This window comes from Ictidomys tridecemlineatus, chromosome 1 (assembly GCF_052094955.1).
Source record: "Ictidomys tridecemlineatus isolate mIctTri1 chromosome 1, mIctTri1.hap1, whole genome shotgun sequence".
NCBI classification, from domain to species: Eukaryota; Metazoa; Chordata; class Mammalia; order Rodentia; family Sciuridae; genus Ictidomys; species Ictidomys tridecemlineatus.
The window spans coordinates 93067871-93091859 of record NC_135477.1 but is presented as its reverse complement, the minus strand read 5'-3'; the positions used below and the strand labels follow the sequence as shown (position 1 = coordinate 93091859).

Below are 23989 nucleotides of genomic sequence, written 5' to 3'. Positions count from 1 at the left end.
TTTCTTCACTGACATTGTCGTGAAAGAACATGTCTCCTGAAACTGTTGTAGCTGTCTCGCACACCTGAGTATAGGTGATAGCCTCTCAGAATGAAGCTGAGAAAGAACCAGGAAAGACAAGGCTTCAATGAGTCCTCAAGTGTTAGACCTCAAGTGGCCCATACCTTTGAACTTCCTTGTATATGAGCTAATAAATTCTTTATGTTTAAACCCTTTGCTATAATTTGGATTTTTAGTGTCCCTCAAAGCCTAGTGATAAAGCTTAGACCCAGCTTGGTGTCATTGGGAGGGACAGATGGCTTAAAGGAATGGCCTGGTAGTAGATCTTTAAGTCATTGGGGGCATGCCACAAAAGGGGATCATGAGACCCTGGTCCTTTCTGTCTCTCTCTTTCTTCCCTTGGCCATGAGGTGAGCAGTTCCGCTCTGCCACATGCTCCCACCATCATGTACTGCCATACCACAGGACTAAAACCAAAAGGGCTAACTAATCAAAGATTGAAGGCTCCAGTAATGTGAGTTAAAAGTCTTTTCTCTTTACAAGGTGATTATCTCAGGTATTTGCTACAGTAATGGAAAGCTGACTCACATATCCAGTGAAGTTTAAATAAAATCAGGGTTTTTGTAATTTGTAGCTGAAGACATACTGACACATATTTGAGTTGATGCCCTAAATAACTTCCTTGACCTTCCTTAGAAAACAACTAAATTATGATCTAAAAAAACCTAGATTGAAAAGAAGTAAATGTTCTAAGACTCCAAGTCCAATTTGTGCTCCAATTCAACTTCATAATTTATGACAGCTATTTATTTTTTCTGAATATTATTCTACATCTGACTTTATCTTGTGTATCTTGAAATAAGAGTTAGAACCTTTCTAAAATGTAATTGTAAACTTCTATAATTCTAACTATGGCCTGAGGCACATTTTTTAAACCAAATTACACTACAAATCTCAGATTTTCCATCTGTAGATCAATTGATAATTCACAGTAAGAAAACATACAGTTAATAATCCTAAATTCACCTTGATTACTGAGTTTGTATTTATCATATAATCACTGGGATATACTAATAGACTTTGTTAAATCCTAACTGAGCAATGCCATATTTTCTACACTTGGATTTCCTCTAAGACATCTCAATAAGCTGGTATGGCTTACAAGTTTATATTTTACTTGCGTCTTGATGACATTACATTTCAGAAAAAAATAATAATAATAAAGATGTCAATTTCACAGCCAGTATGAAAGTTTAGGTTGTATCATAAAATGCTACTAAATATAATGTATTTCATGAGTATTAACTAAATCCAGATAAGAAACTTTTTTCATTATACTTATAAATTAATAATTTCCTACTTGCCTACAAGAAAACTTGTTCTCCCTTTTTCCTTTTTCCTTTTGTCCAGGAAACCTTTATAAGCATAATTTAAAATTTCGATTCCACTATGAAACAGCACCGAATTCAAGTCCTGCATCCACTATCAAATTTAACGCAAATGATTATATTTATAAGCATAATTTCTACAGCAATTCAAGAGTGAACATTAGTACTTATTAATGAAGTGATTATAAGAATTGATAAAGTAATCCCATAAAATATTTGCTCAGTAACACAGTAGATTCAATACTCAATATTTATTATTAAAATTATTAATTCGGGGGGGGGGCTGGGATTGTGGCTCAGTGGTAGAGTGCTTGCCTGGCTGCTTGCAAAGCTCAGGGTTCGATCCTCAGCACCACATATAAATAAAAATAAAGATATTGTGTCCACCTAAAACTAGAGAATTTTTTTAAAATTTCTAATTCAGGGTTTCTACAAGTGTTCAAATTCTGTCCTAAGATCACTAATAATTAAAACTATTTAAAGATCTAGATTATAACCTAGGTTGTCACATACAATAGCAATGTACAATTTTGTGCTTATAATAAATTATCCTGCAACTTGTTGATATGTACTTTGAATCATTGTGTACAAATATGTTTTATCTCCTCTGTAGACCAGTAGGCTTCAGGAATAGTATCTTATTCAAACTTCTAATTTTCACAATATTTCCACAAAGCCTTCAGAGCAGATCCTTAAAGAATGTTGGTTGACCATGACCAATAGTTCCATTTCTTTTTCAGGACCAATAACTTTTCAGGACAGGGGCACTCTATCACTAAGCTGACCCTTTGTTTTGGTGCCAATAATTCCTTATGAATTAATAATCTCTTACAGGGCTAATTAATACTTGAAATACATTTGTTTCAGTCCAGTTGAATATTTACCATCACCTTATATCTGGTATTTGTCAATACCTACAGTGTCAAATCTCATAACAAAACTAACGGAGAAAGTTGTGAGCCTCATTCAAGGATGGTCTTCTGCATCCTCATTTCCTACCCAAAAAAAGATACTCAAAATTCTAATTCTTTGGGCCATACTTAATACTTATAAAAGCATCTTTATTTTTTGAAGGTGGGGGTGGTCCTTCAACTATACAAGTAAAACAAGTATTCTCATTACTTGCCCTAGGACTGCCCCTAAGACTAGAGGAGGGAAGCCAGTGCATTAAATATATAGGGAAGAGCCCAGTGTTGTGGCACCTGCCTTTAATCCCAGCAATGCTGGGGACTGAAGCAGGAGGACCCCAAGTTCAAGGTCAGTCTGGCAATTTAGCAAGACCCTGCCTCAAAACAAAGGGTTAGCCCCTGTTTTCAATCCCCAGTAACACACACTTGCACACAGGTGTGCACACGCACACCCCAAAATAGAGAGAAAAAAGAAAGAACTTAGTGTTTTCCTGTCTTTAGGCTAGGTCCTGATCTCTTTTTGTGAATAAGCAAAAGATGTTGTAATGCTAGGTCTGTGTTCCTAGTGGCCAATCATCAGCAATAATTTTGCAGCAGTTCTCCCCTTGAGTCCCTGTGCTTGAGGTCATCACTGCCCAAATGAGCCTCTTATCCATTTCTACTCTAGGGTCCCTGTAGCCACCGGCATTTGCAACGCTCAAATTAAAGGATGATCATTTATCTGTTTAGTAAATTTGTCAGAGTGCTTGTACTGCCACAGAGTCACATTCCCATTGCTTCTTCTCCAGAGTCTGTGTTTTAGTTCTCTAATTTTCTTAAGGCTATGCTTGTGTCCTTGATTATTAAAATATACTGTTTGTCTTCTGCATTTGATCTTTTTAAGTGAAAAACTCTCAAAGACTCTCTCTGTTTTTAGCACCACTCCAACCTTCATTTCCATTCTTCTGCTCTTCCGTGTCTGTCTTGTAAGCACTGTTTGTTAGTGATAACAAGTCTGTGTGCATGGAAAGACCTGGAAGATATGAGAACCAGTGCCTATATTTAGCCTTCTACTTCAGTAAAGTCAATGAGAAGAGAAAAGAGCCATCAAACAATCAAGGTACAGATGACTGAAACTGTTCCGTTGCCTGGGAGACAAAATGACAAGGTCAACAGGACTCCTGTCCACGAGAACTGTCTGCAGAGAGGAGGGTCATGCCAGGAATAGGCTGCCTCAGAGAGAGCCAAGCCTCTCTATTAAACAGATATTTAGTATTCTCCCTTGATTTTAGAGAAGTCCAACTGAGCAAGGGGTGACTTCAGGACGCAGACACAGAGGTTTTGTCTGCAATTCTGCTACTTAGTTACCCTAGACAACCAATTGTCTAGGGTACCTTGGTCACAAAGTGGATGCAGTGAGCATTGCTTTTCATATTACTCCTCTCTTCTCTTGAGAAGAACTGCTGTAATTCAGAGAGACATCTGGTGGTTTAGACATGAAGTTTCATGAATTTGTGTCACAGTAGTCATTATAGCGCATACACTAGAGACTCAATTCCTGAACCTGGGCTTGGCTAAGCTTTTTTGTATTGTTGTCCCTCAGTCCTGCACTGTTCTCTGTCTGACAACTGCTTCCTTTATTACTCCACCTTTCAAGTGATCTATTTTCATTATAGCACATGTTATCATTTTACTTATGTGTTTGAGAATTACCTTTCTCTAATCATCATAATAGAAATTCCAAGAAAGCAGTCTTTGATGTTTTGTTCACTCCTGTGTCCATAGTGCCTAAGATTTTCAGTAAATATTTGTTAAAAGGATGAATATATATCCGTTTTTACATAATTAGATGCATACAATATAAACAGTTCTGTGCTTTACTTTCTTGCTCCAAGTCACCACATTCTATTTTTCTATTTCTTTCATTTCTTTTCTGTTATTTTCATAAATAGATATGGTAACAACTTTTATTTAACCAGTTCTCCATAAGGAAGCTTTAAGATGTTTCCAAATTTTTGCTATTAAAAACAGTGCTGCAGGGCTGGGGTGGTGGCTCGTAGTACAGCCCTTGCCTGGCATGTGTGAGGTGCTGGGTTCAATCCTCAGCACCACATAAAAATAAATAAATAAATAAATAAAATAAAGTTTTTGTGTCCATCTACAACTAAAAAAAAAAAAAAAAATGTATGTGGACATGGTGGTGCACACCTATAATCCCAGGGGCTCAGGAGGCTGAAGCAAGACGATTGCAAGTCTAAGGCCATCCTCAACAACTTAGTGAGGCCCTAAGCAATTTACCAAGACCCTGTCTCAAAATAAAAATAAAAATAAAAGGCCAGGGATGTGGCTCAAGAAAAGAAAAATGAACAATGCTGCAAAGTATATCTTTATCCATTCTTCTTGGGGACATTTGTACCAATATCTAAATGATACTATGTAGCAGTAGAATTGTTAGGTCAAAGGATATATGTGTTTATAAAAATTTGATGGTAAATCAAAAAAGTTGATTGCCAAACTATTTTTTAGAGAAGATAAATGTATTTGCACTCCCACAATATCTGATGAGACTCAGTTTTTCTACAACCTGGAAAACACACTTGTTTCTCAAACTTTTTTCCTTTACTGTGCAGACTGATGAAAAAAAAATGGTACAGCAGAACATTGGTACTTATTACTCTAATTATAAATGGATCTATACATATGTTCATATTATTAAAAACATTTCTATTTCTCCTTGACACTACCTGTATATAACTTTTGTCCCTTTAAAAAATATAGATTCCTTTATTTTAATTGTTCCTAAGCTTTCTGGCTACATTTATTAGCCCTTTGTCTTAAATGTGTTGCAGATTGTCTCCAAATGTGCTATGTTTGTATAGATAACTTAATTATTATTGAATCAGACTTATCATATTTTCTGGTTTGGCTTCTGGGTTTATGTTTTGCTTAGGACAGGTCTTTCTCCTCCTGGCTTTTTTTTTTTTTTTTTTTTTTTTTTTTTTGAAATCCCATGTCTTCCTCTAATCAGTTTTTTAGTAACTTCTTTTAAAAAAATCATTCCTTACATTTCATATTTATCTTTAAAATATTTTAGAATGAGAAATAGATATTGATTTATTTTAAGTTGACCACTTGTCCCCAAATCATTTATTGAATAATTCTTTTTTTTCACTGAATGACTGTGCCATTTGAGTCTATTTCTGAACTTTTATTTCTGATTAATAAAACTGAAAAATTTTTAGACAGTATGTCCCTCTCTGCATCATTTTGTTTAATAAAAAACACCTGATTTGGATATGCTGTTATTATTAAGGTTATAGGATTAGATCAATATGAATTTCATGGGCACAATATATTATCATCTCAAATTTGTATAGATTTTTACTTTTCAAAGCCCCTTCATAGGTATTTACTCTTTTGATCTTTATGAATGCATATTCATTTAAAGTAAAGATCCAGAAGTTCTGTCTTTACTTGCTTTTCCTAACTGGAGGGTCAAACTCAAACTTTATGATTTCAAGGCTAATGTTTACCCTACTGTACCTCAGGTAATATCAAATCAGTAATCTAATAGTGAAAAATATATAATTTATTAAATGTTATATGTATTTATTATAAAATATGTAATTTCATTTTATAGACATAAAAACTTCTTAAAAATCTTAGAAAAATGAAGTAGGATGTCTACTATATATAATACATATAGAAATAAATTTAAATGTAGATCTACATTTGTATCTTTTATATTAGGAAACATAACAGGCAAATGTATTAAACAAAGATCCTTTGTTCTGACCATTGAAAGACAACCAGAGGCACATTCAGTGATAAGAACTTAGCAGTGTCTGAAAACACTGCATGTACATATATGTTTGTACATTTTATACATATATACATGTATATTTTAATGTATACAATTTACTAAGTCTGGATTACAAGAAGAAACTGGCAAAAATTCAGTAATCCAAATGGAGCTTGGCCAAGACATTTGCCTTTACTCTCCCTTGTTCTGATTCCAAATCAGAGAGAGTACAGGCTTTGTGTTTTCTGGTAAAGCACAAACCTATGCAACAATTAGCATATTTTCTCAAACCTGAGCAAATAACCCCCAACAATGAGTGTTTGTCTGTCCTAACAGATTTCTTTAGGTGGGTGGTGAAAAAATAACCTACTATAGCCTTTCATTGTTTCCTCAAAAGAACCATGTGTCTTGAGAGTTTCTACTCCTTCACAGAGAAATATCCCATTAAAATACACTGTCTATTGATGTTTATCCATGAATAAAGTCAACAAAAATGTTTAAACTCCACCAGGAAAGTACAGCTTAGTTATAAGACTGTGGGAGACAGACTAAGTTGATCTTTGTGCTCTCAAAGGTTCTGATGTTCAATTAGTGATCAATCATTAACTACAGAGTACTTAACCATAATAATGTAAGAAAAGAAAGAATAATGGTTGTATCTTTAACATTAATTATATTCAGCTTTGAGTTAGCTATTTAGATCCTTTCCAAACAAAATTTACTAGTACGTACATACAGATATCTTGGAATATCAGAGATATCACCCTTCAATTTGCAAATAGGAGAAAGAAAGACAAACAGGAAATCTACATCTGTAGACACATAAACCTAAGAAGTTTCTTTTCAAGCTTCATTTTTAAAAACAATTAGTTTAATCTAGGAAGAATTTTAATTGTTTTAGTCTATCAAGAAAAATTATACTTTGAACTCTTACATAAATCCTAAGTGATTGTCTTATATCTTATCCCTCTTTCCACCACCCACAAGATTAAGGACTGGAGACTTCCTGTTGGAGGAAGCAATGGCTCAATCCTTTGGATTCTATTGGAACACTGGGGACAGGTATATACAATTATAAAATATTCCTTTCTTAAAGATTAGAACTAGAAGCTAGACTCTTTAAGACCTCTTTGATACTCTGTACTTAGGTTTCAAAGTTACTTATTCCCCAAACTGGAAATGGATTCTAACTCAGAAAACTAATTGTGGCTTCCATGGTGCCTTCCTGCTTTCCTATTATATTAATCTCACAATATCTTATTTTAGGACTTTATATGATTATTTTCACAACAGGCTTTGTACAATTGCCAAGCAGCACCTAAAACAACTTAGGTTACAGTTTTTAGAAGGAAACAAAAGGAAAGTGGATCAATTCGTTACAGAATTTAAGGTGATAGGAGAGACCATTAAAACAGTTTTTCCGAAATAGAAGAACTAGGCGAATTTAAAATGCAACTTTAGCAGCATCTAGTCTACGCCACTTTCTCCTAGGTCTCTCCTTCAGTCATTTGTTCTGAACTCATACGTGGTCCTGACCCACTCTAAGGCTCCTGATTGATGCACAAGGACCTCAGTTACACTCACAACCCTTTAATGTTTGCCCCCATGCAATTCTGTTTGTCCTTTGACAGTCTGGAACGTGATTAATCTTGTAATTGACTAAAAGTGTTCTTTAGACAGACTCGAATGTATTTAAAAACTAATATAATAGAGTACATGATAAGCTCCTCTCGTCTCATTTTTGTGCCAAAATAAAAATAAAAAGAGTTGGCTTGGAACACATCTTCACCTCTTCCTCGTCTCAATGCAAAAAAAAAAAAAAGAAAAGAAAAAGAAAAAGCCACTCTGCATTTTTCCTAACACTCCTAAGAAGCAAGACGAAAAGGAGAAAAAAGAACTTAAATAGTCTCTTAATAAAAGTTTAGCGCCATTTGAATAGAAGTTGGGTTTGCTCCAGCTGCAGACGCTCAGCCGGCCGGGAGCGCTGGGTGCGCGGCCTCCCTGCACTCTGCTAGACCACGGCCCCGCCTTCCTCTGTCCTGCCCGGGTCCAGCTTCGTCCCGCCCCCATTGGCCGCTGTAACCAGGGTAATCGGGCTGAATTGACTGCCGGTGCGGCTGTGCAGCTGTCTCCGAGCCCAGGAAGTCACACCCGTCTCAGGCCCAGAGCTGAAGCTCCAGCCCACGTGGCGGCTGGCGAAACCCGGTGCTGAGGGGAGTGTCTGGCGCGGTTCCTCCCCCTCGCGGGCTGAGTAAGTGAAGGCTGCCCACAGCCCAGCCCCAGCTCCTGTAGGTGGAGCTGGACCACCTTGGCTCATTAAGTTCCTTCTCACCCTTCCATCTCAGCACGCCTCTCCAGATGCATTTGTTATCGTTTGTGAGCGTGAAAAAGCGAAATTTGGTCAAAAATCTTAAAAGGAGTTCTTTCGGTTCTCGGGCGTTTGCGTTCACTACCCCATGTCCATTCCTTTCTTTTCCTCCTTCCCTTCATTGTCCCATTTCCTTCCCCTCCCCTTCCTTTCCTTTCTTTTTCCTCCAGGCTCCCGACTTCTCAATTTCCATGTGTAACGTGCGTCCTGAAGCTGAAGAATTTAAGATTTAGATTATGGGTCCTCCTTTTGCAATATCCTGGGGCGGGGCCTTAGCATTGGTTTCAAGTAGTCATGGGCCTCGCTCAAATTTGTAAAAGTAGGTATTCTGTACTTTATTATCTTTCTTGAAGATACCCAAGATTGTGCGTCTAGAACCCCTAAACCTAGATCTGTCCTTGGCGTTGTGTTAGTCTAAGCGGCAGACTGGACTCCGAGCTCTGCGTGCAGCCCAGCAAACTCTTGGAAAAGGCTCCTGTGCACCTTGAAAGACAAAACTCTGTTCTTTCAACTTTTCGAAACCCCTAGATTTACGACGCGGATTCTGAAGTAGAAAATTACGAAAGGGAAAGCGAGTGCCTTCTATCCTTGAACATAAGGTTGTGAAGTCGGCTCGGTTCTCTTGCTTTGGGAAGCGCCCCTTCTCCACTTGTGCTAGACTTCTCCATCAGGGGGCGCCCACATCCGCCAAAAACTCCCCATTCCTAGACATCTGGGTTTTGCAAGTCCGAAACACTGAGCTGGGGGCAGATCCGAGGGAGCGCACCGCCTTCCTCGCTCCGCCCTCCCTGCCTGCCTCCTCGGACAGAGAAGGCTGAGATTTCACACTAGCCATTCATTTGTCAGTCGTGGGGGAGGGGACGCAGGAGTGAGATCGAGCACAGGCTGGGAGAGGCGAAGGCAGTTAAAGAAGATGGAGACAGAAAGGGAGACACAAAGATGAGAAGGGAACGCGCCACGAGATGGTCTTTCTGCTGTGGGTGTGTGCCCGGTGGTACAGCTTTTCAGGCGCGCGTTAGGCTTCCCCCTCCCTCAGAATTTCCCAGGGACCCGCAGGACTTGCCGAGACACAGCTGGACCTGAGAGCAAATAGTTTAGGCTCTGACACTATTTTCCTACCCCGTTCCCCATAGCTAACACTTTGACCGCTCTACGCCCGATGACCCAGCGAGCCGGGACAACAGATTGCCCCTGGTCTGCTCGCCTCAAGGAAGTCTCTCTGCAGCACCCACGCCTCCGCAGGGCTATGGGACCCTGCAGCGGAGGGCGTCCCCTGGGACTTCCGACACACACACTCCGCAGCCATTCCACCCGCCAGTAAAGTTGCTCAACTTTACTGGGAGGGGGTGGGGATATGGAAGGGAACCGAGAACTGCTGTAATCTGGGAGAGAAGGCTGGAACCAGAGGCCCCTGATTTGGGACCCCGCGCCACCTTTGTCTAGAGAGAGCCCTGGGCGCTGGTTTGCTTATACAGACTGGAGCGACAACTCCCATTTCTCTCCTAAGGGTGAGAAAAAAATCCCTGCCTATACCTGCGGGTTCTGAGCAAGCTTTCCCGCCCAGGAGCCTCCGAGATCCCCGCGGTGCTCCAAGAACCCCACCCCCATCTCCTTCTCCTTCCCCGCTGGCCCCGGAGCACCGCGCGCAGGACAAAAGAACACAAGGTCTTCGGGAGAGAACTGTGACATCCCCCAAGTCGTCAAAGAGACTCAACCCTGGACCCCAGACCTCCCGGGTCAGCCCCCCTCCCATACTGCCTGCGGCTGAGGGGGTCACGTCCGCGCAGGTCCCGGGCTGCGAAGGCATAAGGTTGCACTGTCAGGAGCTGCCCAGAAGTGGCTTTCCAGGAACGGCAAGCACTGACCACACACCAGGGACCAGGAAACCAGGTGGTCTGCACGAAGGTGGCTTCAGGGACTTGTACGTGGGCAAGTCTCGGGAGCCCCCATTCAAACTTTTGCCTCAAGCTGGTTAACAACAAAGACAAAATCAAGGTGCCAGGGGTCCCTCCCCTCCTTCCAGCTCGAGATACCACGACTTTTCCAGGATTTCTCTACAAATCCCTTCCCCCAGTTCCGTTAGTCCTACTACCTCCACCCCACCCGGGGTTTCTTTTGTCTGGATCTTTTCGGCACCAAGGTCCCTCTGTATTTTTGTCTCCAAAAATCCCTTTGAAAGTTACCTGAATTTTTAAGTGCAAATATTTCCTTAACTTTACGTTACAGCTACTTTTCTTTGCCTTAATTAAATCCTTCTACCAACTGCAATGTACCACCTTTTTCTGAGCTGAAGCCTTTTTTTTTTTTTCTCCCTCCTATAAGTTTCTTTTAAAGGGGGAACAAAAGAAACGTGATTACCTTGAAAGGCGGTTTTTTTGCAGTTTGGGTAAAAAATTCACCGCAGCGCTGTGCAAATGGACTCGGCGTTGCCCGTGAGAGTCACATAGGAAGCGTGGTGGCCTGGGGAAGGGTGTGGAGGGTGCGGGACGTTGCTGAAGGATGAGGGAGGATGCGGGGCTGGCCGCAAATCCCGGTCCCAGCGCCTGTCCACAGCACCTAATGTTCGCGGCTGTTGCGCCCGCGCTCCTGGAGTTCTTCCCCAGAAAGGCTCGGGGCAGCTCGCCTGCAAGTTCAAATGCGGGTTGTGACACCCATCATCATTATATCACTGTACCGTCAGCGCCGAGGAGGAGACTCAGCAAGGAGAAGGAGGAGGGAGAGGAGGAGGGTTCATTCACAGGCTCCAGAAGCGCTCCGCAGCTTCAACCACTCCTAAGAGCCCAGGCTAGGAAAGCAGGCGGAGGGGCGGAAAGGCAGTGCTCCGCGCCTGTGGTAGGGACCGCCTGCCTCCCTCCCCAGGCACTCCCACTTCTCAGCGTTTCTTCCTGAGGAGAAGTACCAATCGGCTTGGGGACAGCAGCGCTCCCCATTCAGCGACTCACTCAGTAACATCGTGCTCGCGGAAACCACTGCCTTCCCACCCCTTCCCCACCCCCACTTCCCCGCCCCCCATGCTGCCAGTCCTGAATTAGGGGAAAGGAGCCCCCAGGCTTTTGAAGGGTAGGCAAACACAAAACCATTGAATATGGTCAATCCTTCCCAGGGGCAAAGGAAACTCTGTAAAATCAGCAAAGAACTTGGTTACAGTGCGTTTATGCGCCCACTGAGCTTGCCTGTCGCAAATAAGAAGTGTCAGGCTCAAGAGTCCTGCCAACCTGAAAGAGACACTGAGAAAATGAGATCCTTCTGAGTCCTAGAGAGAAAGTGTAAGAATTCCCCACTACCCTCCCCGGGGAACTGCCCAATGGGGAGCCTGGCGGCACCGCAATACACAAAGACCCTGGTAATAAAAGGCTGGACAGGAAATACCCCCAGGCAAATCCCTCGTTGGATTCAAAGAGAATCCTCTTCCTTTACCACAAATCCTCATCTCTCCACGGAAATCTAGACTCTGCATTCTTCGGTCTTCTCTTCCCTCTGTCTTTCAAAGTGTCCCTTATAGTAAAATATTTATTTATTTTTTTCTGAGAAACAGAGACTCCTTGGAGGTAACAATCATCTTCCATGTTTTCAGGAACTAGGACCATAATCTTTCATCGGTTCATGAGATTTTTTTTGTTAGGCCCACCCCCTATGTAAACAACACCCCCTATGCAGAAAGAATCCCCTGCATTGTGTCACAAAAGATTTCCAATTGGACCTTTCAGAGCAAAGGGTCAATCGGTTGACACAAAGGATTTCTGCCCTCAGAAAGAAGGAATTGGGATTTTCTTTTTCTTTGAAGTCAAGTATGATTTAATACAATGAGAACAAAATAAGTCCTAGGTGCATGTCAGTATAACACTAGATATACTGGAAAGGATAGCAAACTTTCCTCTCTACACTAATAGGAAGTATCCTCATAATTCTCATGGAAGGTTCTACTTAGAAAAGTGTATCAAACACCGGACCTCAGAATAGTAGTGATTGAAGGAGAAAGTCAGCTTCACTCTGAATTTCTTAATCAAAGATTTTAAATGATAAATAGGTGAAAGTTTCATCAGGACCATTTCAATTCTCAAAATGTGCACTTTTCATTTCTTTTTTTTTTATCTGTTCACTACAGTAAGCCATGTAACTATCAATCATACAATTTGAAAATAAGTTTGCTTGTTTTTGTAATGAACTGTTTATCCTACCATTAGTTATACTACCATTCTTAACACTGAAATTTTATTACATCAAGTGTTTAGAAAAGAATCAGACTTCAACCTTTCCATTTAATGTATAATCAAAGTTCAGAAAATGACTCTTCCAAAGTCACACAATTAAAAGCAGAGTTTTTATCAGAGTACAACTTTCACTCAAGATGACTTCATTCAGAAAGAAGAAAAATGAAACAAAATGAATTTTCATTGAAATTTGTACTCTAGGCATTTAGGGTGGATGTTTTTCTGAATGTCTTCAAGATGTGTATCAGTATTTATGTTTTTACATTTGAGTAGACTTAATTTGAGTTTAAATGAGTTGTCCAAGACCACTTTGTGATAGATCTGCCACTCAAAAATCTTATCATCTCTTCATTACCCTACACTCCTTTCATAATATAGTTAAGTAACAAAACATTTTTACAAAGGAGAACTGGAGTAGAAACAAGCTTCTATTGGTATATTAATATCCATGGAAATGCAGATAGTTAACACACACCATAAATAAAACCATTTGCATGTGATAGAACTGTATAAAAAGCTGTGGGTCAGATATTCCTTACATTATGAAGTTTTCTTTTATCTTGTCAAGTGTGTTTCTCAAGCTCTTGTATGTTTACAATTTCTTATACCATTCATAGACATTACAACCCTTGACCAAGTAGTTCCACAGGGCAAAGGCACTTTCTTAGGCAGCCTCAACTATTCAAAATATAGACAGTACTGAAAAACTTTCTATTGCATGGCTTGTCTCTTCTATAGCTTGTAACATTATTATTTGGAAAATTAAGCACTAGTTCAGATTGTCAAATAACTGAAATGATACACCTTGAATATATGTTTCTTTTCTCTAGAGCAGATTTCCCCCTTCAGCTATCTATAACAGAGAAAGAAAAAAATATATACCAGGTATATTCAGGATAGAGTCTATAGCTATCTATGTAATTCTTCTTGAGGGCTTTCTTTCTTTTTTCTTCAAATAGAATAGGAAAGCAGTAATTTCTTATTCTTCAATGTCTGACAAAACTATCAGAAGTCTTTGAATGGGAAAATATTTGTGTAGCTTTTATAACTATAACTATACTTACCTGTCTATTACACTCAAGCCTAAATCAAATGGTAATTAAAATCTCTTTCTGAGTCCTCCTTGAAATCAAATCCTTGTATGGGGATGTTGTTTATGTAAACACCAAGATTCCAGATAGTGATAAAGCCAGGCTCACATTCAGACATTTGGTACCTAGGAGAGACCATAAGCCAAAAGCAGGGTGCCTCGCTTTCTTGCCTTGATCTTGTCTTTAGAAACTTGGCTGAGCTTGGGGCAGCCAGCCAATAAATCTCCCTCCAAGGCTCTTTAGGATCTTTTCTCTTTTCTCTCTCTCTCTCTCTCTCTCTCTCTCTCTCTGGGGGTGGGTACCAGGGATTGAACTCAGGGGTACTCAAACACTGAGCCACATCCCCAGTTCTATTTTTATTTAGAGACAGGGTCTCACTGAGTTGCTTAGTGCTTCACCATTGCTGAGGCCAACTTTCAACTTGCAATCCTCCTGCCTCAGCCTCCCGAGCTGCTGGGATTACATGCATGTGCCACTGTGCTGGGCATATTCTCCTCTTTTATTAATCAGGTGAAGCATTCTTATAAGTGGTATTATCTGTTGCTGCACTAGGAATGACAAGATTCCAGTCCTATTCAAATTTAGAAAACTAATAGTTCATGTTCAGTTCCCTGATCTAACTGAACATGGGCACAAGGAACCAACTATGCTCACTGGATGGTGAAAGAATGCTACAGATTTTAAATATACCTTTACTGACTTTCAAAAACTCTAGAAAAGGGGAAAAGGAATTCTCTAAGACGGTGTCAAAAACATTTTTTAAAAAACTTTACAGATTAGGGGCAAATATTCTAACCAACACTTTAAATCCTTTTTGGTTTTCTAGGAAATGCAGAGTAAAAGTCTTTGTTGCCACTTTTTAAAAATAAAAAGAAATCCTGTAAAACACAAAGTGATCATGACAATCTCATTGTACTTTAACCTGAAGTATATAAATGACTCAGATAAACTAATTCAGAAAAACATCTTTAGAGAGCCATGAACAATTAGATTTTTCCTGGAAATCAGATACTGAGTCTGTATCACCCCAACCTCTAAATCAAAATATTACAGTAAAGTATTCTTTTTTTAATAAAATAGTTTTCTTCTTTCCTGTAAAGTCCTGTACATGGTTGGGTAGTTTTCTCCAGAACTTAGCTGGAAGACCATCTACATCATGAGGGAACTATGCAAGCCAAAGCCAAGTTCCAACATGGAGTGATGGGAGAGGCCCTGCTGCAGAAAGGAGATGACTTCATTAGGGAAAAGAGAGGCTCTCAGAGTCGGTCCACAAGGCAGCCAAATGGCTCAGCACATCTGCACTCGCCCAGGGAGGCTGCCTGGAGCAGAGCATCAAAAACACTATCATTTTTTATAAAGAAAAAGGTCAAGGAATGAAGAAAGTAGTCTAACTGAATCGAACCAAAGATAGTATCACTCTTACTCTCTTCCTTTGTCACTTTCTTCGACTCTTTTCCTTCCTTCCCTACAGCCTGAAAAATATAGGACATTTTTATAAAGCATTCGTCTGCCTGAATCAAGAAGAGTCAGGTTTCTGAACACAAGGAAGCGGTAGAGATCTTAGTATCTCTGAGGCAAGGCACAGAATAAGGCAGAGGGTTTCTGAAGAGGCAAAACTTTTGCAGTTGCCATATACCAGTCTCCATTTATTTAATTAGACTACAATGAGACCCAGACAAGGACTTAATGAAAGCTGCTGCTCTGTTAGTACTAAAGACACCGAGTCATCTTTAGGGTCTCTGTGGTAAGGGAAGGTGGGAAGTAAGACAGGAAACAAAGAAACTTCCACACAGTGGGAAGAATGTTTGGGAAACTCCAGCGTGGATATCAGAACAGGGTACAGAAGAAACAAGCAGGCATTCTATTTTTATTCTATCAGTTAAAAGAATTGCAGGACCTGGGGAGGGTGGCAGGGAGGGAATTGCAGGACTACTTGAATGCCAAAGACTTTAGGCTCTTGTCCCAAAACATGAGTGATAAGATTTTAACCCTATAAAACTATGAAAATCAAATATTTGTTGCAATGGTTCAAGAAAATAGAAGATTCCAAAAACAGTTAGCACAAATAGACTGTTTTCCATTTTTCTTCTAATTGGTTCAATTAAAAAAATTGTTGAGCACAACATTTTATGTGCATTGTTTTAGACATTAGGCATTTAGACCTTACTCAAAAAATTAATGTCATCCTCAAGGAGTTTATATTCGCTGTACAAAAAAGAATTAATTCACTAGAGAAGCCAAGGTTTTCATTTTTCTACATAATGACTAATAAATTTAGAGGGAAAACTATATATATATATATATATATATATATATATATATATATATAAAATTTTATTTCCATACCTGGTTTTAAAACATACCAGTGACACAAATGGATCAAGGGACAATCACAGTTCAACACACCTACCTCCTTTACTGGAGAATCTTTTCCATGCATGTACTCTACCAACATGGGATCCCAGGAACTAATTTTATTGCATATGAAGAAATCATATTTCTTATTTTCTCATAATAAAAACAGTTCAATGAAAAGGAAATGCAGTGGAATGAATATGAAATAACTATCCTATGTACACATATATGAATACATCACAGTGAATTTCACTGTTATTTACATCCACAAGACTAAGGTCGTAATTAGAATAAGATACATTCCATGCTTGTATAATTACATCAAAATGGACTCTAACATCATATATAACTAAAAAGAGCCGATTTTTAAAAGTGACATAGTCACAGAAGACAAAGAAAGAAAAGGATTTTTTATCAAAATACTAATTTAATGCTGAGGAATGAAATTGATAAAGCCAGGCCCACAATTTATGTTATATGCATATACAAATATGTCCCAATTAATCCCACTATAAAATTCATGAGTATAATACACAATAAAAGTGTTTTTGGAAAAGACAAAAAAAGTGAATGAATTGACCCAGGAAATCAGTTTTGAATCTCTTTACAATTCACTTCAGTATTCCTCATTCTCTTCTCCTGGAATTCTGTTTTAAATACATTTTAAGGTATTCCTGGTTTTCTCTTTCATTAGTAAGCTAAAGAAAATGTGTCTTGTGTTCAATGATGAATAAGATAAATTTTTCTATTGTTATATCTATTCACTGTTCATAACAATAAAATCTCAAGAAACTTTGGGATATCTGTGTGGGAAAATTGTATATATTGATTAATTTGGTAAATATTCATTTTCTTCTTATCATAAAAAACTTATCATAAAGTTAAAATAATGCAATTTTAAATATAATATCCAATTTAAAGACACCTCTCAAAAAAAAGTTGAGAATATATAATGACCTTTTTCATCCCCCATTTAACCAATCTTCTGAAATATTTTTGCCTGCTTTTCTCTCTGGGGAGCTACTATGACTGCCTCCTACCTCCAACATCACCTCACAGAAGGTCTCTCTCAGTTTGGATCCCACAGAAGCAAATTCCGGAGAAAGAGATTCAAATGCTAATCGTTTATTTGGGAGGTGAGGTCACCAAGTACCTACAGGGAAATATGAAATGATACAAGGAAGAGAAGGAGAACAGTGAAGGGTGTGTTTCAAGCAGGTTGCATTACAGGTGATGGGAATTCATTCTCGTGGGGGATGCTGAGGAACAGTCAATAGCAGGAACTTCAGAGGTGTCCCATCTGAGCTAAGAGGGAGAGTTTATACACTTGTTGGTTGAAAGCTTCTCCAAGGAGGTGCAAGCATTCTGAACTCTGGTTTATTTCCACAAGGAACAAGAGACCAGGGAAAGTTCTAAGTGAAAAGACATAGAGGCTGCAATTGGAAATCTGGCTGGCATGCACAAAAAATGATAAAGGTGAGGGACTGTGAATGACATTTGTTGTAATTCCCAATATTCTTGTTACTACGGACACAGGTGTCCTACACTGATTAGAGCAGGATGCAAATGTTGGGGTATCAAAGAAGAATATGAATCCTTCATCAACTACTTCCTCTCAGCCCACCTTACTACCCCCCACGATGATCATCATTTTTTTTTTTTACTATTTATTTTAGGTTTAAAATAAATAGTAAAAAAAAAAAAAAAAAAAGAGCTCAATGGCATGTACTTGGAGTTCATTTAGGTATCTGAGCCTCTACCTTTCACACACCCAGTGCTGCCTCCTTAGCAAAATCACCTGGTTGAGTCTCTGCTACTTCTCCCTGTCAGAGACCTGCTTAACTCCCAGGAAAACCAGCCAGATGTGGCATGGAAACTGTTGTTCGGGGTATCATCAATGAATCTTAAACTTATGGTAGTTGTGGTCAGAATGACTGTAAATGCACCTGATTGGGGTCTCTTTGTGCTATGTTCATATTATAGTTCCTTAGCATGGTCCTAGGACCCTGGTAGATGTGTTCACTCCCTCTCCCTCCCTTTTTCTCTCTCTCTCTCCAAATATTAGCAATCTAATTTTTACCCTCTTTGCTCTTTTCTAATCATATATATGATTAGAGAGAGGAGAGAAAGAGAAAGAGAGAGTATGGCTATTTCCATTAGTAATGTTCTATGTCCTGAGAACTTTGCTAGAGACTAGAGATGAAAATAGGTTTAAAGCATAGACAGACTACAACACAATGCCTAGCTGAGGCCAGGAGGAAAACATAAGAAAGCAAAGCAGGCAGAGAATTAAACAATAGAAAGCAGTGAGGAGTATGACACACTAGAGAGCTCATTGCGGCTTCCAGCCAATTATGATGTGGTACTCTTGGACCAGTACTTCTGGTCCTTAAAACATTAAATAGACCAAATAAAAGGAGACAGTTAGGGACTAGGAATATAGCCCAGTTGGTAAAGTGCTTGCTTCCTATGCACAAGGCCCTGGGTTCAATCCCCAGCACCACAAAAAAAAAAAAAAAAAAAAAAAAAGTAGACAGTGGGCTGACTGAGGGTTGCTAGGGTACAACCCTAAGTTTAAATGATTAAGGGAATGATAATGAGAAGGGAGCAAGGGAAGGAGTAATTTTATTCTCCTTATTTATGCTCTCCTCTTTATTCCCTCTCCTTTTTCTATCAGTAAACACCTTTGTGAATTTGCAACAAGTCATGCATTCTGTAGAAGCTTAGGAAAATTAGAAAGCAGAAGTAGCAACAACAGGAAGAGTTTAAGGAAGGTAAGACACAATACAAAAGCACTGAAAAAATAAGAGAGGTTGAGACCAAAACATACAAGGCAGGCCAGATGCCCCAGACCTGCTCAGCTCCCTCTGTGCTACCAGTATCCTTGGATCCAGGGGCCAAGAAAGTCGCCCTTTCCCCTAACAGTTGAGGGAGTCAAATCCCTAGCAACCCAAGTGGCAAATGTAGTTGTTTTCCTAAGTGGGTCTTAAACAATAGTACTGCTAATTCTATATTCCCTCTCTGTGTTCTTAACCAGTTGGCTTCTAGTGATTTTGTACATTGAAAATCATGTATTCTGAGATCCAAAACAAAAGTTTTCCACTATTCATAAACATAGAGCAGCAGATTAGATTGTAAATAAATAGCAGTGGGTACTCCTACACTGTGGCAAAGATAATGACATTTTTAGAGGGAAGGAAGAAGAGGAAAAGCTGGTTTCAAGAATGCTTGGATTTGAGGATTAAGCCAGAGATTTAATTATAATTGGGAACTGTCTCCTAAAATAACCAGAGATGGCTAATCAAGACATAAGATAGGTAAAACAATAGAATAATCTGAAAGCAGATAGTGACAATGTGGAAACAGATGAATAGACAACACTTGGAAAACAATGGGAAGAGTAGGAAAGAGCAAAGATGGTTGAAAAAAAAAAGTACATTGCTTGAAATGAAGCTATTTGGTAAATTTTCCTCAGTCAGGTTAAAAATGAATTTTTATTCTCTCTTCCCACTCACCAAACTGGTAGGTCAAATGTCCTCTTCTCATTGAGATTAAAGCTCCTTAATCTTAGATAGGATTCCATATCTTTACTAATTAAGATTTTTTTTTCCCTTCCCAAGCTTGTGGCTGGGGAGGGAAGGGCTCTGATGTTCTCCTCTTCCTTTCCCTCACCAACTCTGGAGACAGGCTGTTCTTGGACCTCTGCTCTTGCTTTTGTCTGGGCTTCAACCTCCTCCCTCTCCTTTTTCTAATTTAGTATTTTTTATTGATGCAGTGTAATTAAACATAATAGTGGAATTCATTATGCCATATTCTTACATGCCTATTGCATAATTTCATTCATATTTATTAAGGTATAACTGATAAATTAAAAACTATATATACTCAAAGTGAACATGATGTTGAGGTATATATTGTAAAATTATTTCCATGATCAAGCTAGTTTACATTCCCATATATTTAACATCTACTCTCTCTGCAATTTTGTTTTGTTTTTGTGATGGGGGTCTCACTAAGTGGCCCATGCTGGCTTTAAACTTTCAATCCTCCTCTCTCTCCCTCCAAAGAAGCTGAGATTACATGCATGTGCCACCAGCTGAGCTTAGTAAAATTTTAAGTATACAATGCAGTATTATTAACTATAGTCACCACAATGTATATGAGGACTCCAGAGTTTATTCATCAGATACCTGCTGTTTTGCAACCTATGACTAACATTTCTCTATTAATCTAACCCTGTGACCCCTGGTAACTATCCTTCAGCTTTCCGCTTTATTGAGTTTAACTTTCTAGATTCCTCATACTAATGAAATTAGACAGTATTTGTTTTTCTGTGTCTGGCTTATTTCACACAGTATGATGTCCTCAGTTTCATCCATGCTGTCACAAGTGCCATAACTTCCTTCATTTTTAGGACTGGATCTATTTTTACACACACACACACACACACACACACACACACACACAAATTTTATCCTTTTATTAGTCAATGGACACAGGTTGTTTTCAAATAGTACTACCTATTTGAAATATTACTATTGCTAGTCACAATAATACTATTGTGACTAGCGCTACAATGACCATGGAAGTGCAGATAGCTCTTCAACATACTGATTTTATTTTCAGAAGATGTTTATCAAGAAGTAGGATTGCTGGATCACAAGGTAGTACTATTTTTAATTTTTTGAGAAAACCCTATACTGTTTACATGATGGGACTACTGACTAACACTCCTATTAACAATGTATAAATGGTAAAGTGTCCCTTTTCTCCACATCCTCAACATATATTCTCTTTCAACATTTTGATAATAGCTCTTAATGGGTTTGAAAAGATATCTCATTGTAATTTGTATTTGCTTTTTCCAATGATTAGTATGATATTGAGCATTTTTCATTTCTGTTGGTCATTTATATGTCTTTCTTGGAAAAATGTCTGCTAAATTTACCTATTTTAAATGATATTGTTATTTTTATTATTGTTATTGGATTATATTCATTCCTTATATGTTTTGGATATGGACTTTTTTCAGCTAGATAACTTGCAAATATTTTCTCCCATCTCCTTTTGTTTATGGTTTCCTCTAGCTGTACAGAAACTTTTTCACTAAGTCTGATATTCTTTGTTCTTGTCACCGGTGTTTATAGTGTCATACCAAAAATCATTAGTAATCAATGCCAGGAAGCATTGCCCCTAGGTTTTCTTATAGGAGTTTCATGGCTGCAAGTCATATGTTCAAATATATATTTTGAGTAATTTTTGTAATATATTTTGAGTAATTTTTGCGTATAATGTAAAATACGAATCCAATTTTATTTTTTTTAATGTATGTGGACATCCAGTTTTTCCAGTGCCATTTATTGAAGAGACTATCCTTTCCCCATTGTGTATTTTTGTCAAAGATTAGTTGAATGTATAGAAAATGGCTTACTTCTAGTCTTTCCACACTGTTTCATTAATTAATGTGTCACTTTTTATGCCAGTAACATGCACTTTTGATTACTGACTTTATAATATAATTAAATCAGGAAATGTAATTCCTTCAACTTTGTTCTTACCCAGAACCAAGCATTTTGTTATAAAAATAAAAAATTGGATAATGTAAGCATTATTGAAATTTTGATAGAGATTGTGTGGAATCTGTAGATTGCTTTGGGTAGCATGATCATTTTGACAATATCAATTCTTTTGAAACACCTACACTGGATATGTTTCCATTTACTTGTGCTTCTTCAATTTCCTTCATCAAGGTTTTACAGTTTTCATTCTAGAGCTATTTTGCCTTGTTAATTTATGTTATTCCTAAGTAGTTTATTCTTGCTCATGCTATTAAAAATGGAACTATTTTCTTTCTTCCTTTCTTTTTTTTCTTTCTTTCTTTTCTGGATAGATTGTTATTAAGGTATAGAAAGGCAACTAATGTTTGCATGTTGATTTTTATATTCTGCAACTTTACTGGATTTATTTGTTGTATTAGTATGTTTTCTGTTGCCATAACAAAATATATAAGGCTGGATATTTTTTAAAGAAAAAAGGTTTATTTAGTCATAGTTGTGGAGATTCAGGAGCATGGTACCAGCATCCTGGTAATGGTTCCCACTAGCTGCATCACAACATGGCTGAAGACATCACGCAGGAGTTCATGAAAGAGGAAGAAATCACATGGTAAGACAGAAATCCAGAGACAATCTTTTTTTGTTGTTGTTTTTAAATAACTACCCAGTATTATTTTTGCTTCAAGGAAGTCAAATGTCAATACACAAAGAAAAAAAGCTACAAGTTATATATTTGATAAGAGATTTCCATCCAAAATATACAAGGAAGTATACAATTCAAAAATGAAACAACAGCTGGGCATGCTGGTGCACACCTATAATCCTAGTGACTCAGGAGACTGAGACAGAAGGATCACAAGTTTAAGACCAATGTCAGCACTTTAGTGAGGCCCTAAGCAACTTAGTAAGACCCTGTCTCAAAATAAAAAATAAAAAGGTATAGATATGTAGCTCAGTGGTAAAGTGTTTCTGGGTTCTATCCACAGTACCCAAAACAAAAACAAACAAAAGAATCCAAAGAAAAGACATATCATCCTAATTTTAAATGGACAAAGAACTTAAATATACATTTTCCCCAAAAAAGAAATATGAGTAACTACTAAGAACATTCAAAGATGCTTGATATCATTATGTATCAGGAAAATACAATTCAAAATAATGAGGTACAACTTTACACTAACTAGAATGGTGTATTAGGGTTTTCTAGAGAAACAGAACTGTCAAGATATGTACATATGTATATTTATGAAAGAGAATTTATTAGATTGGTTTATACAATCAGAAGCTGGATCGTCTTGCAATGGACATTTGTAGGCTGAAGAGCCAGAGAAACCATAACTGCTCAGTACAAAAAACTGGAAGGCTCAGAACAAGAGAGATCAATGATGCTGCTTCAGACCAAGACTGAAGAAGGCCTGGAACCTAGCTGGAGAATCAATGGAAAACTGAAGAAACTGAAATCTGACACCAACAGATGATAGCAGCAGCAATTGACACACCTGATCAAGAATCAAGCTTGCATCCACTGTGGTGGAATGTTATAGTTTGAATCTGAATATTCCCCAAAGGCTCATATATTGAAGGCTTAGTCCTCAATGAAGCAATATTCAGAGGTAGGACTTTTGGGAAATGATTGGGTCATGAGGGCTCTACCCTCATCAGTGAACTAATCCATTATAGCTGAATACAGTATCAGAAGGTGATGGAAACCTGGGAGGAGGACCCTACTTGAAGGGAGTGGGTCCTTTGGATCATGCCCTTGGGGATCATATCTTGTCCCTTTTTCCTCACATGTTCTCACTCTCTTTCTCTGCTTCTCAGCCACCATAAGGTAAGTAACTCTGTTCTACTAAATCTTCTCCACCATGACACTCCACTTCATCATAAGCCCATAGCCAAGGAGCCAGCCAACCATGCGTTAAAGCCTTTGAAACAATGGACCAAAATAAATCTTCCCACCTTAAATTGATTTCTCAGGCATTTTGTCACAACTATGAAAAGGTGACAAACACAGATGGCTGGAATCAAAATGTCAGATAACAACAAATGTTGGTGACAATGTGGAGAGGTCAGAAACCTCATCCACTGTTGGTGGGAATGCAGCCACTTTGGAAAACAGTATGAAAATTCCTTGAAAGGTTAAATATAGAATTACTACTTTACCCAATTCCACTTCTAGATATATGCCCCCAAAGAAATGAAAACATATATCCACATAAAAACTTGTCTATATGGCTTTATAGGTACATCATTTATAATAAGCAAAAAGTAGAAAAAATCCAAAATTCATCAACTGATAGATAGATGGATAAATAAAATGTGGTATTTATAA

General features: G+C 38.4%; 1 protein-coding gene and 1 long non-coding RNA gene across 4 annotated transcripts in view; one reads left to right on the top strand and one right to left on the bottom strand.

The window, feature by feature from the left end:
• Window positions 1-11324, bottom strand: part of Vcan (versican) — a 103180-nt gene extending 91856 nt beyond the window's left edge. The window contains exon 1 of one of the 3 annotated variants that reach the window (XM_040271749.2): window positions 10804-11324. The gene's annotated coding sequence lies outside the window, so the exon portion shown is untranslated. The remainder of the gene's footprint in view (window positions 1-10803) is intronic. The other 2 variants (XM_005315662.5, XM_040271750.2) reach the window with 2 other exon arrangements.
• LOC144366354 (uncharacterized) lies at window positions 8186-10708 on the top strand. The gene is made up of 2 exons (XR_013425421.1): window positions 8186-8328; window positions 9579-10708. It is a non-coding gene; the product is annotated as an uncharacterized LOC144366354 (long non-coding RNA).
• Window positions 11325-23989: the final 12665 nt, after the last annotated feature.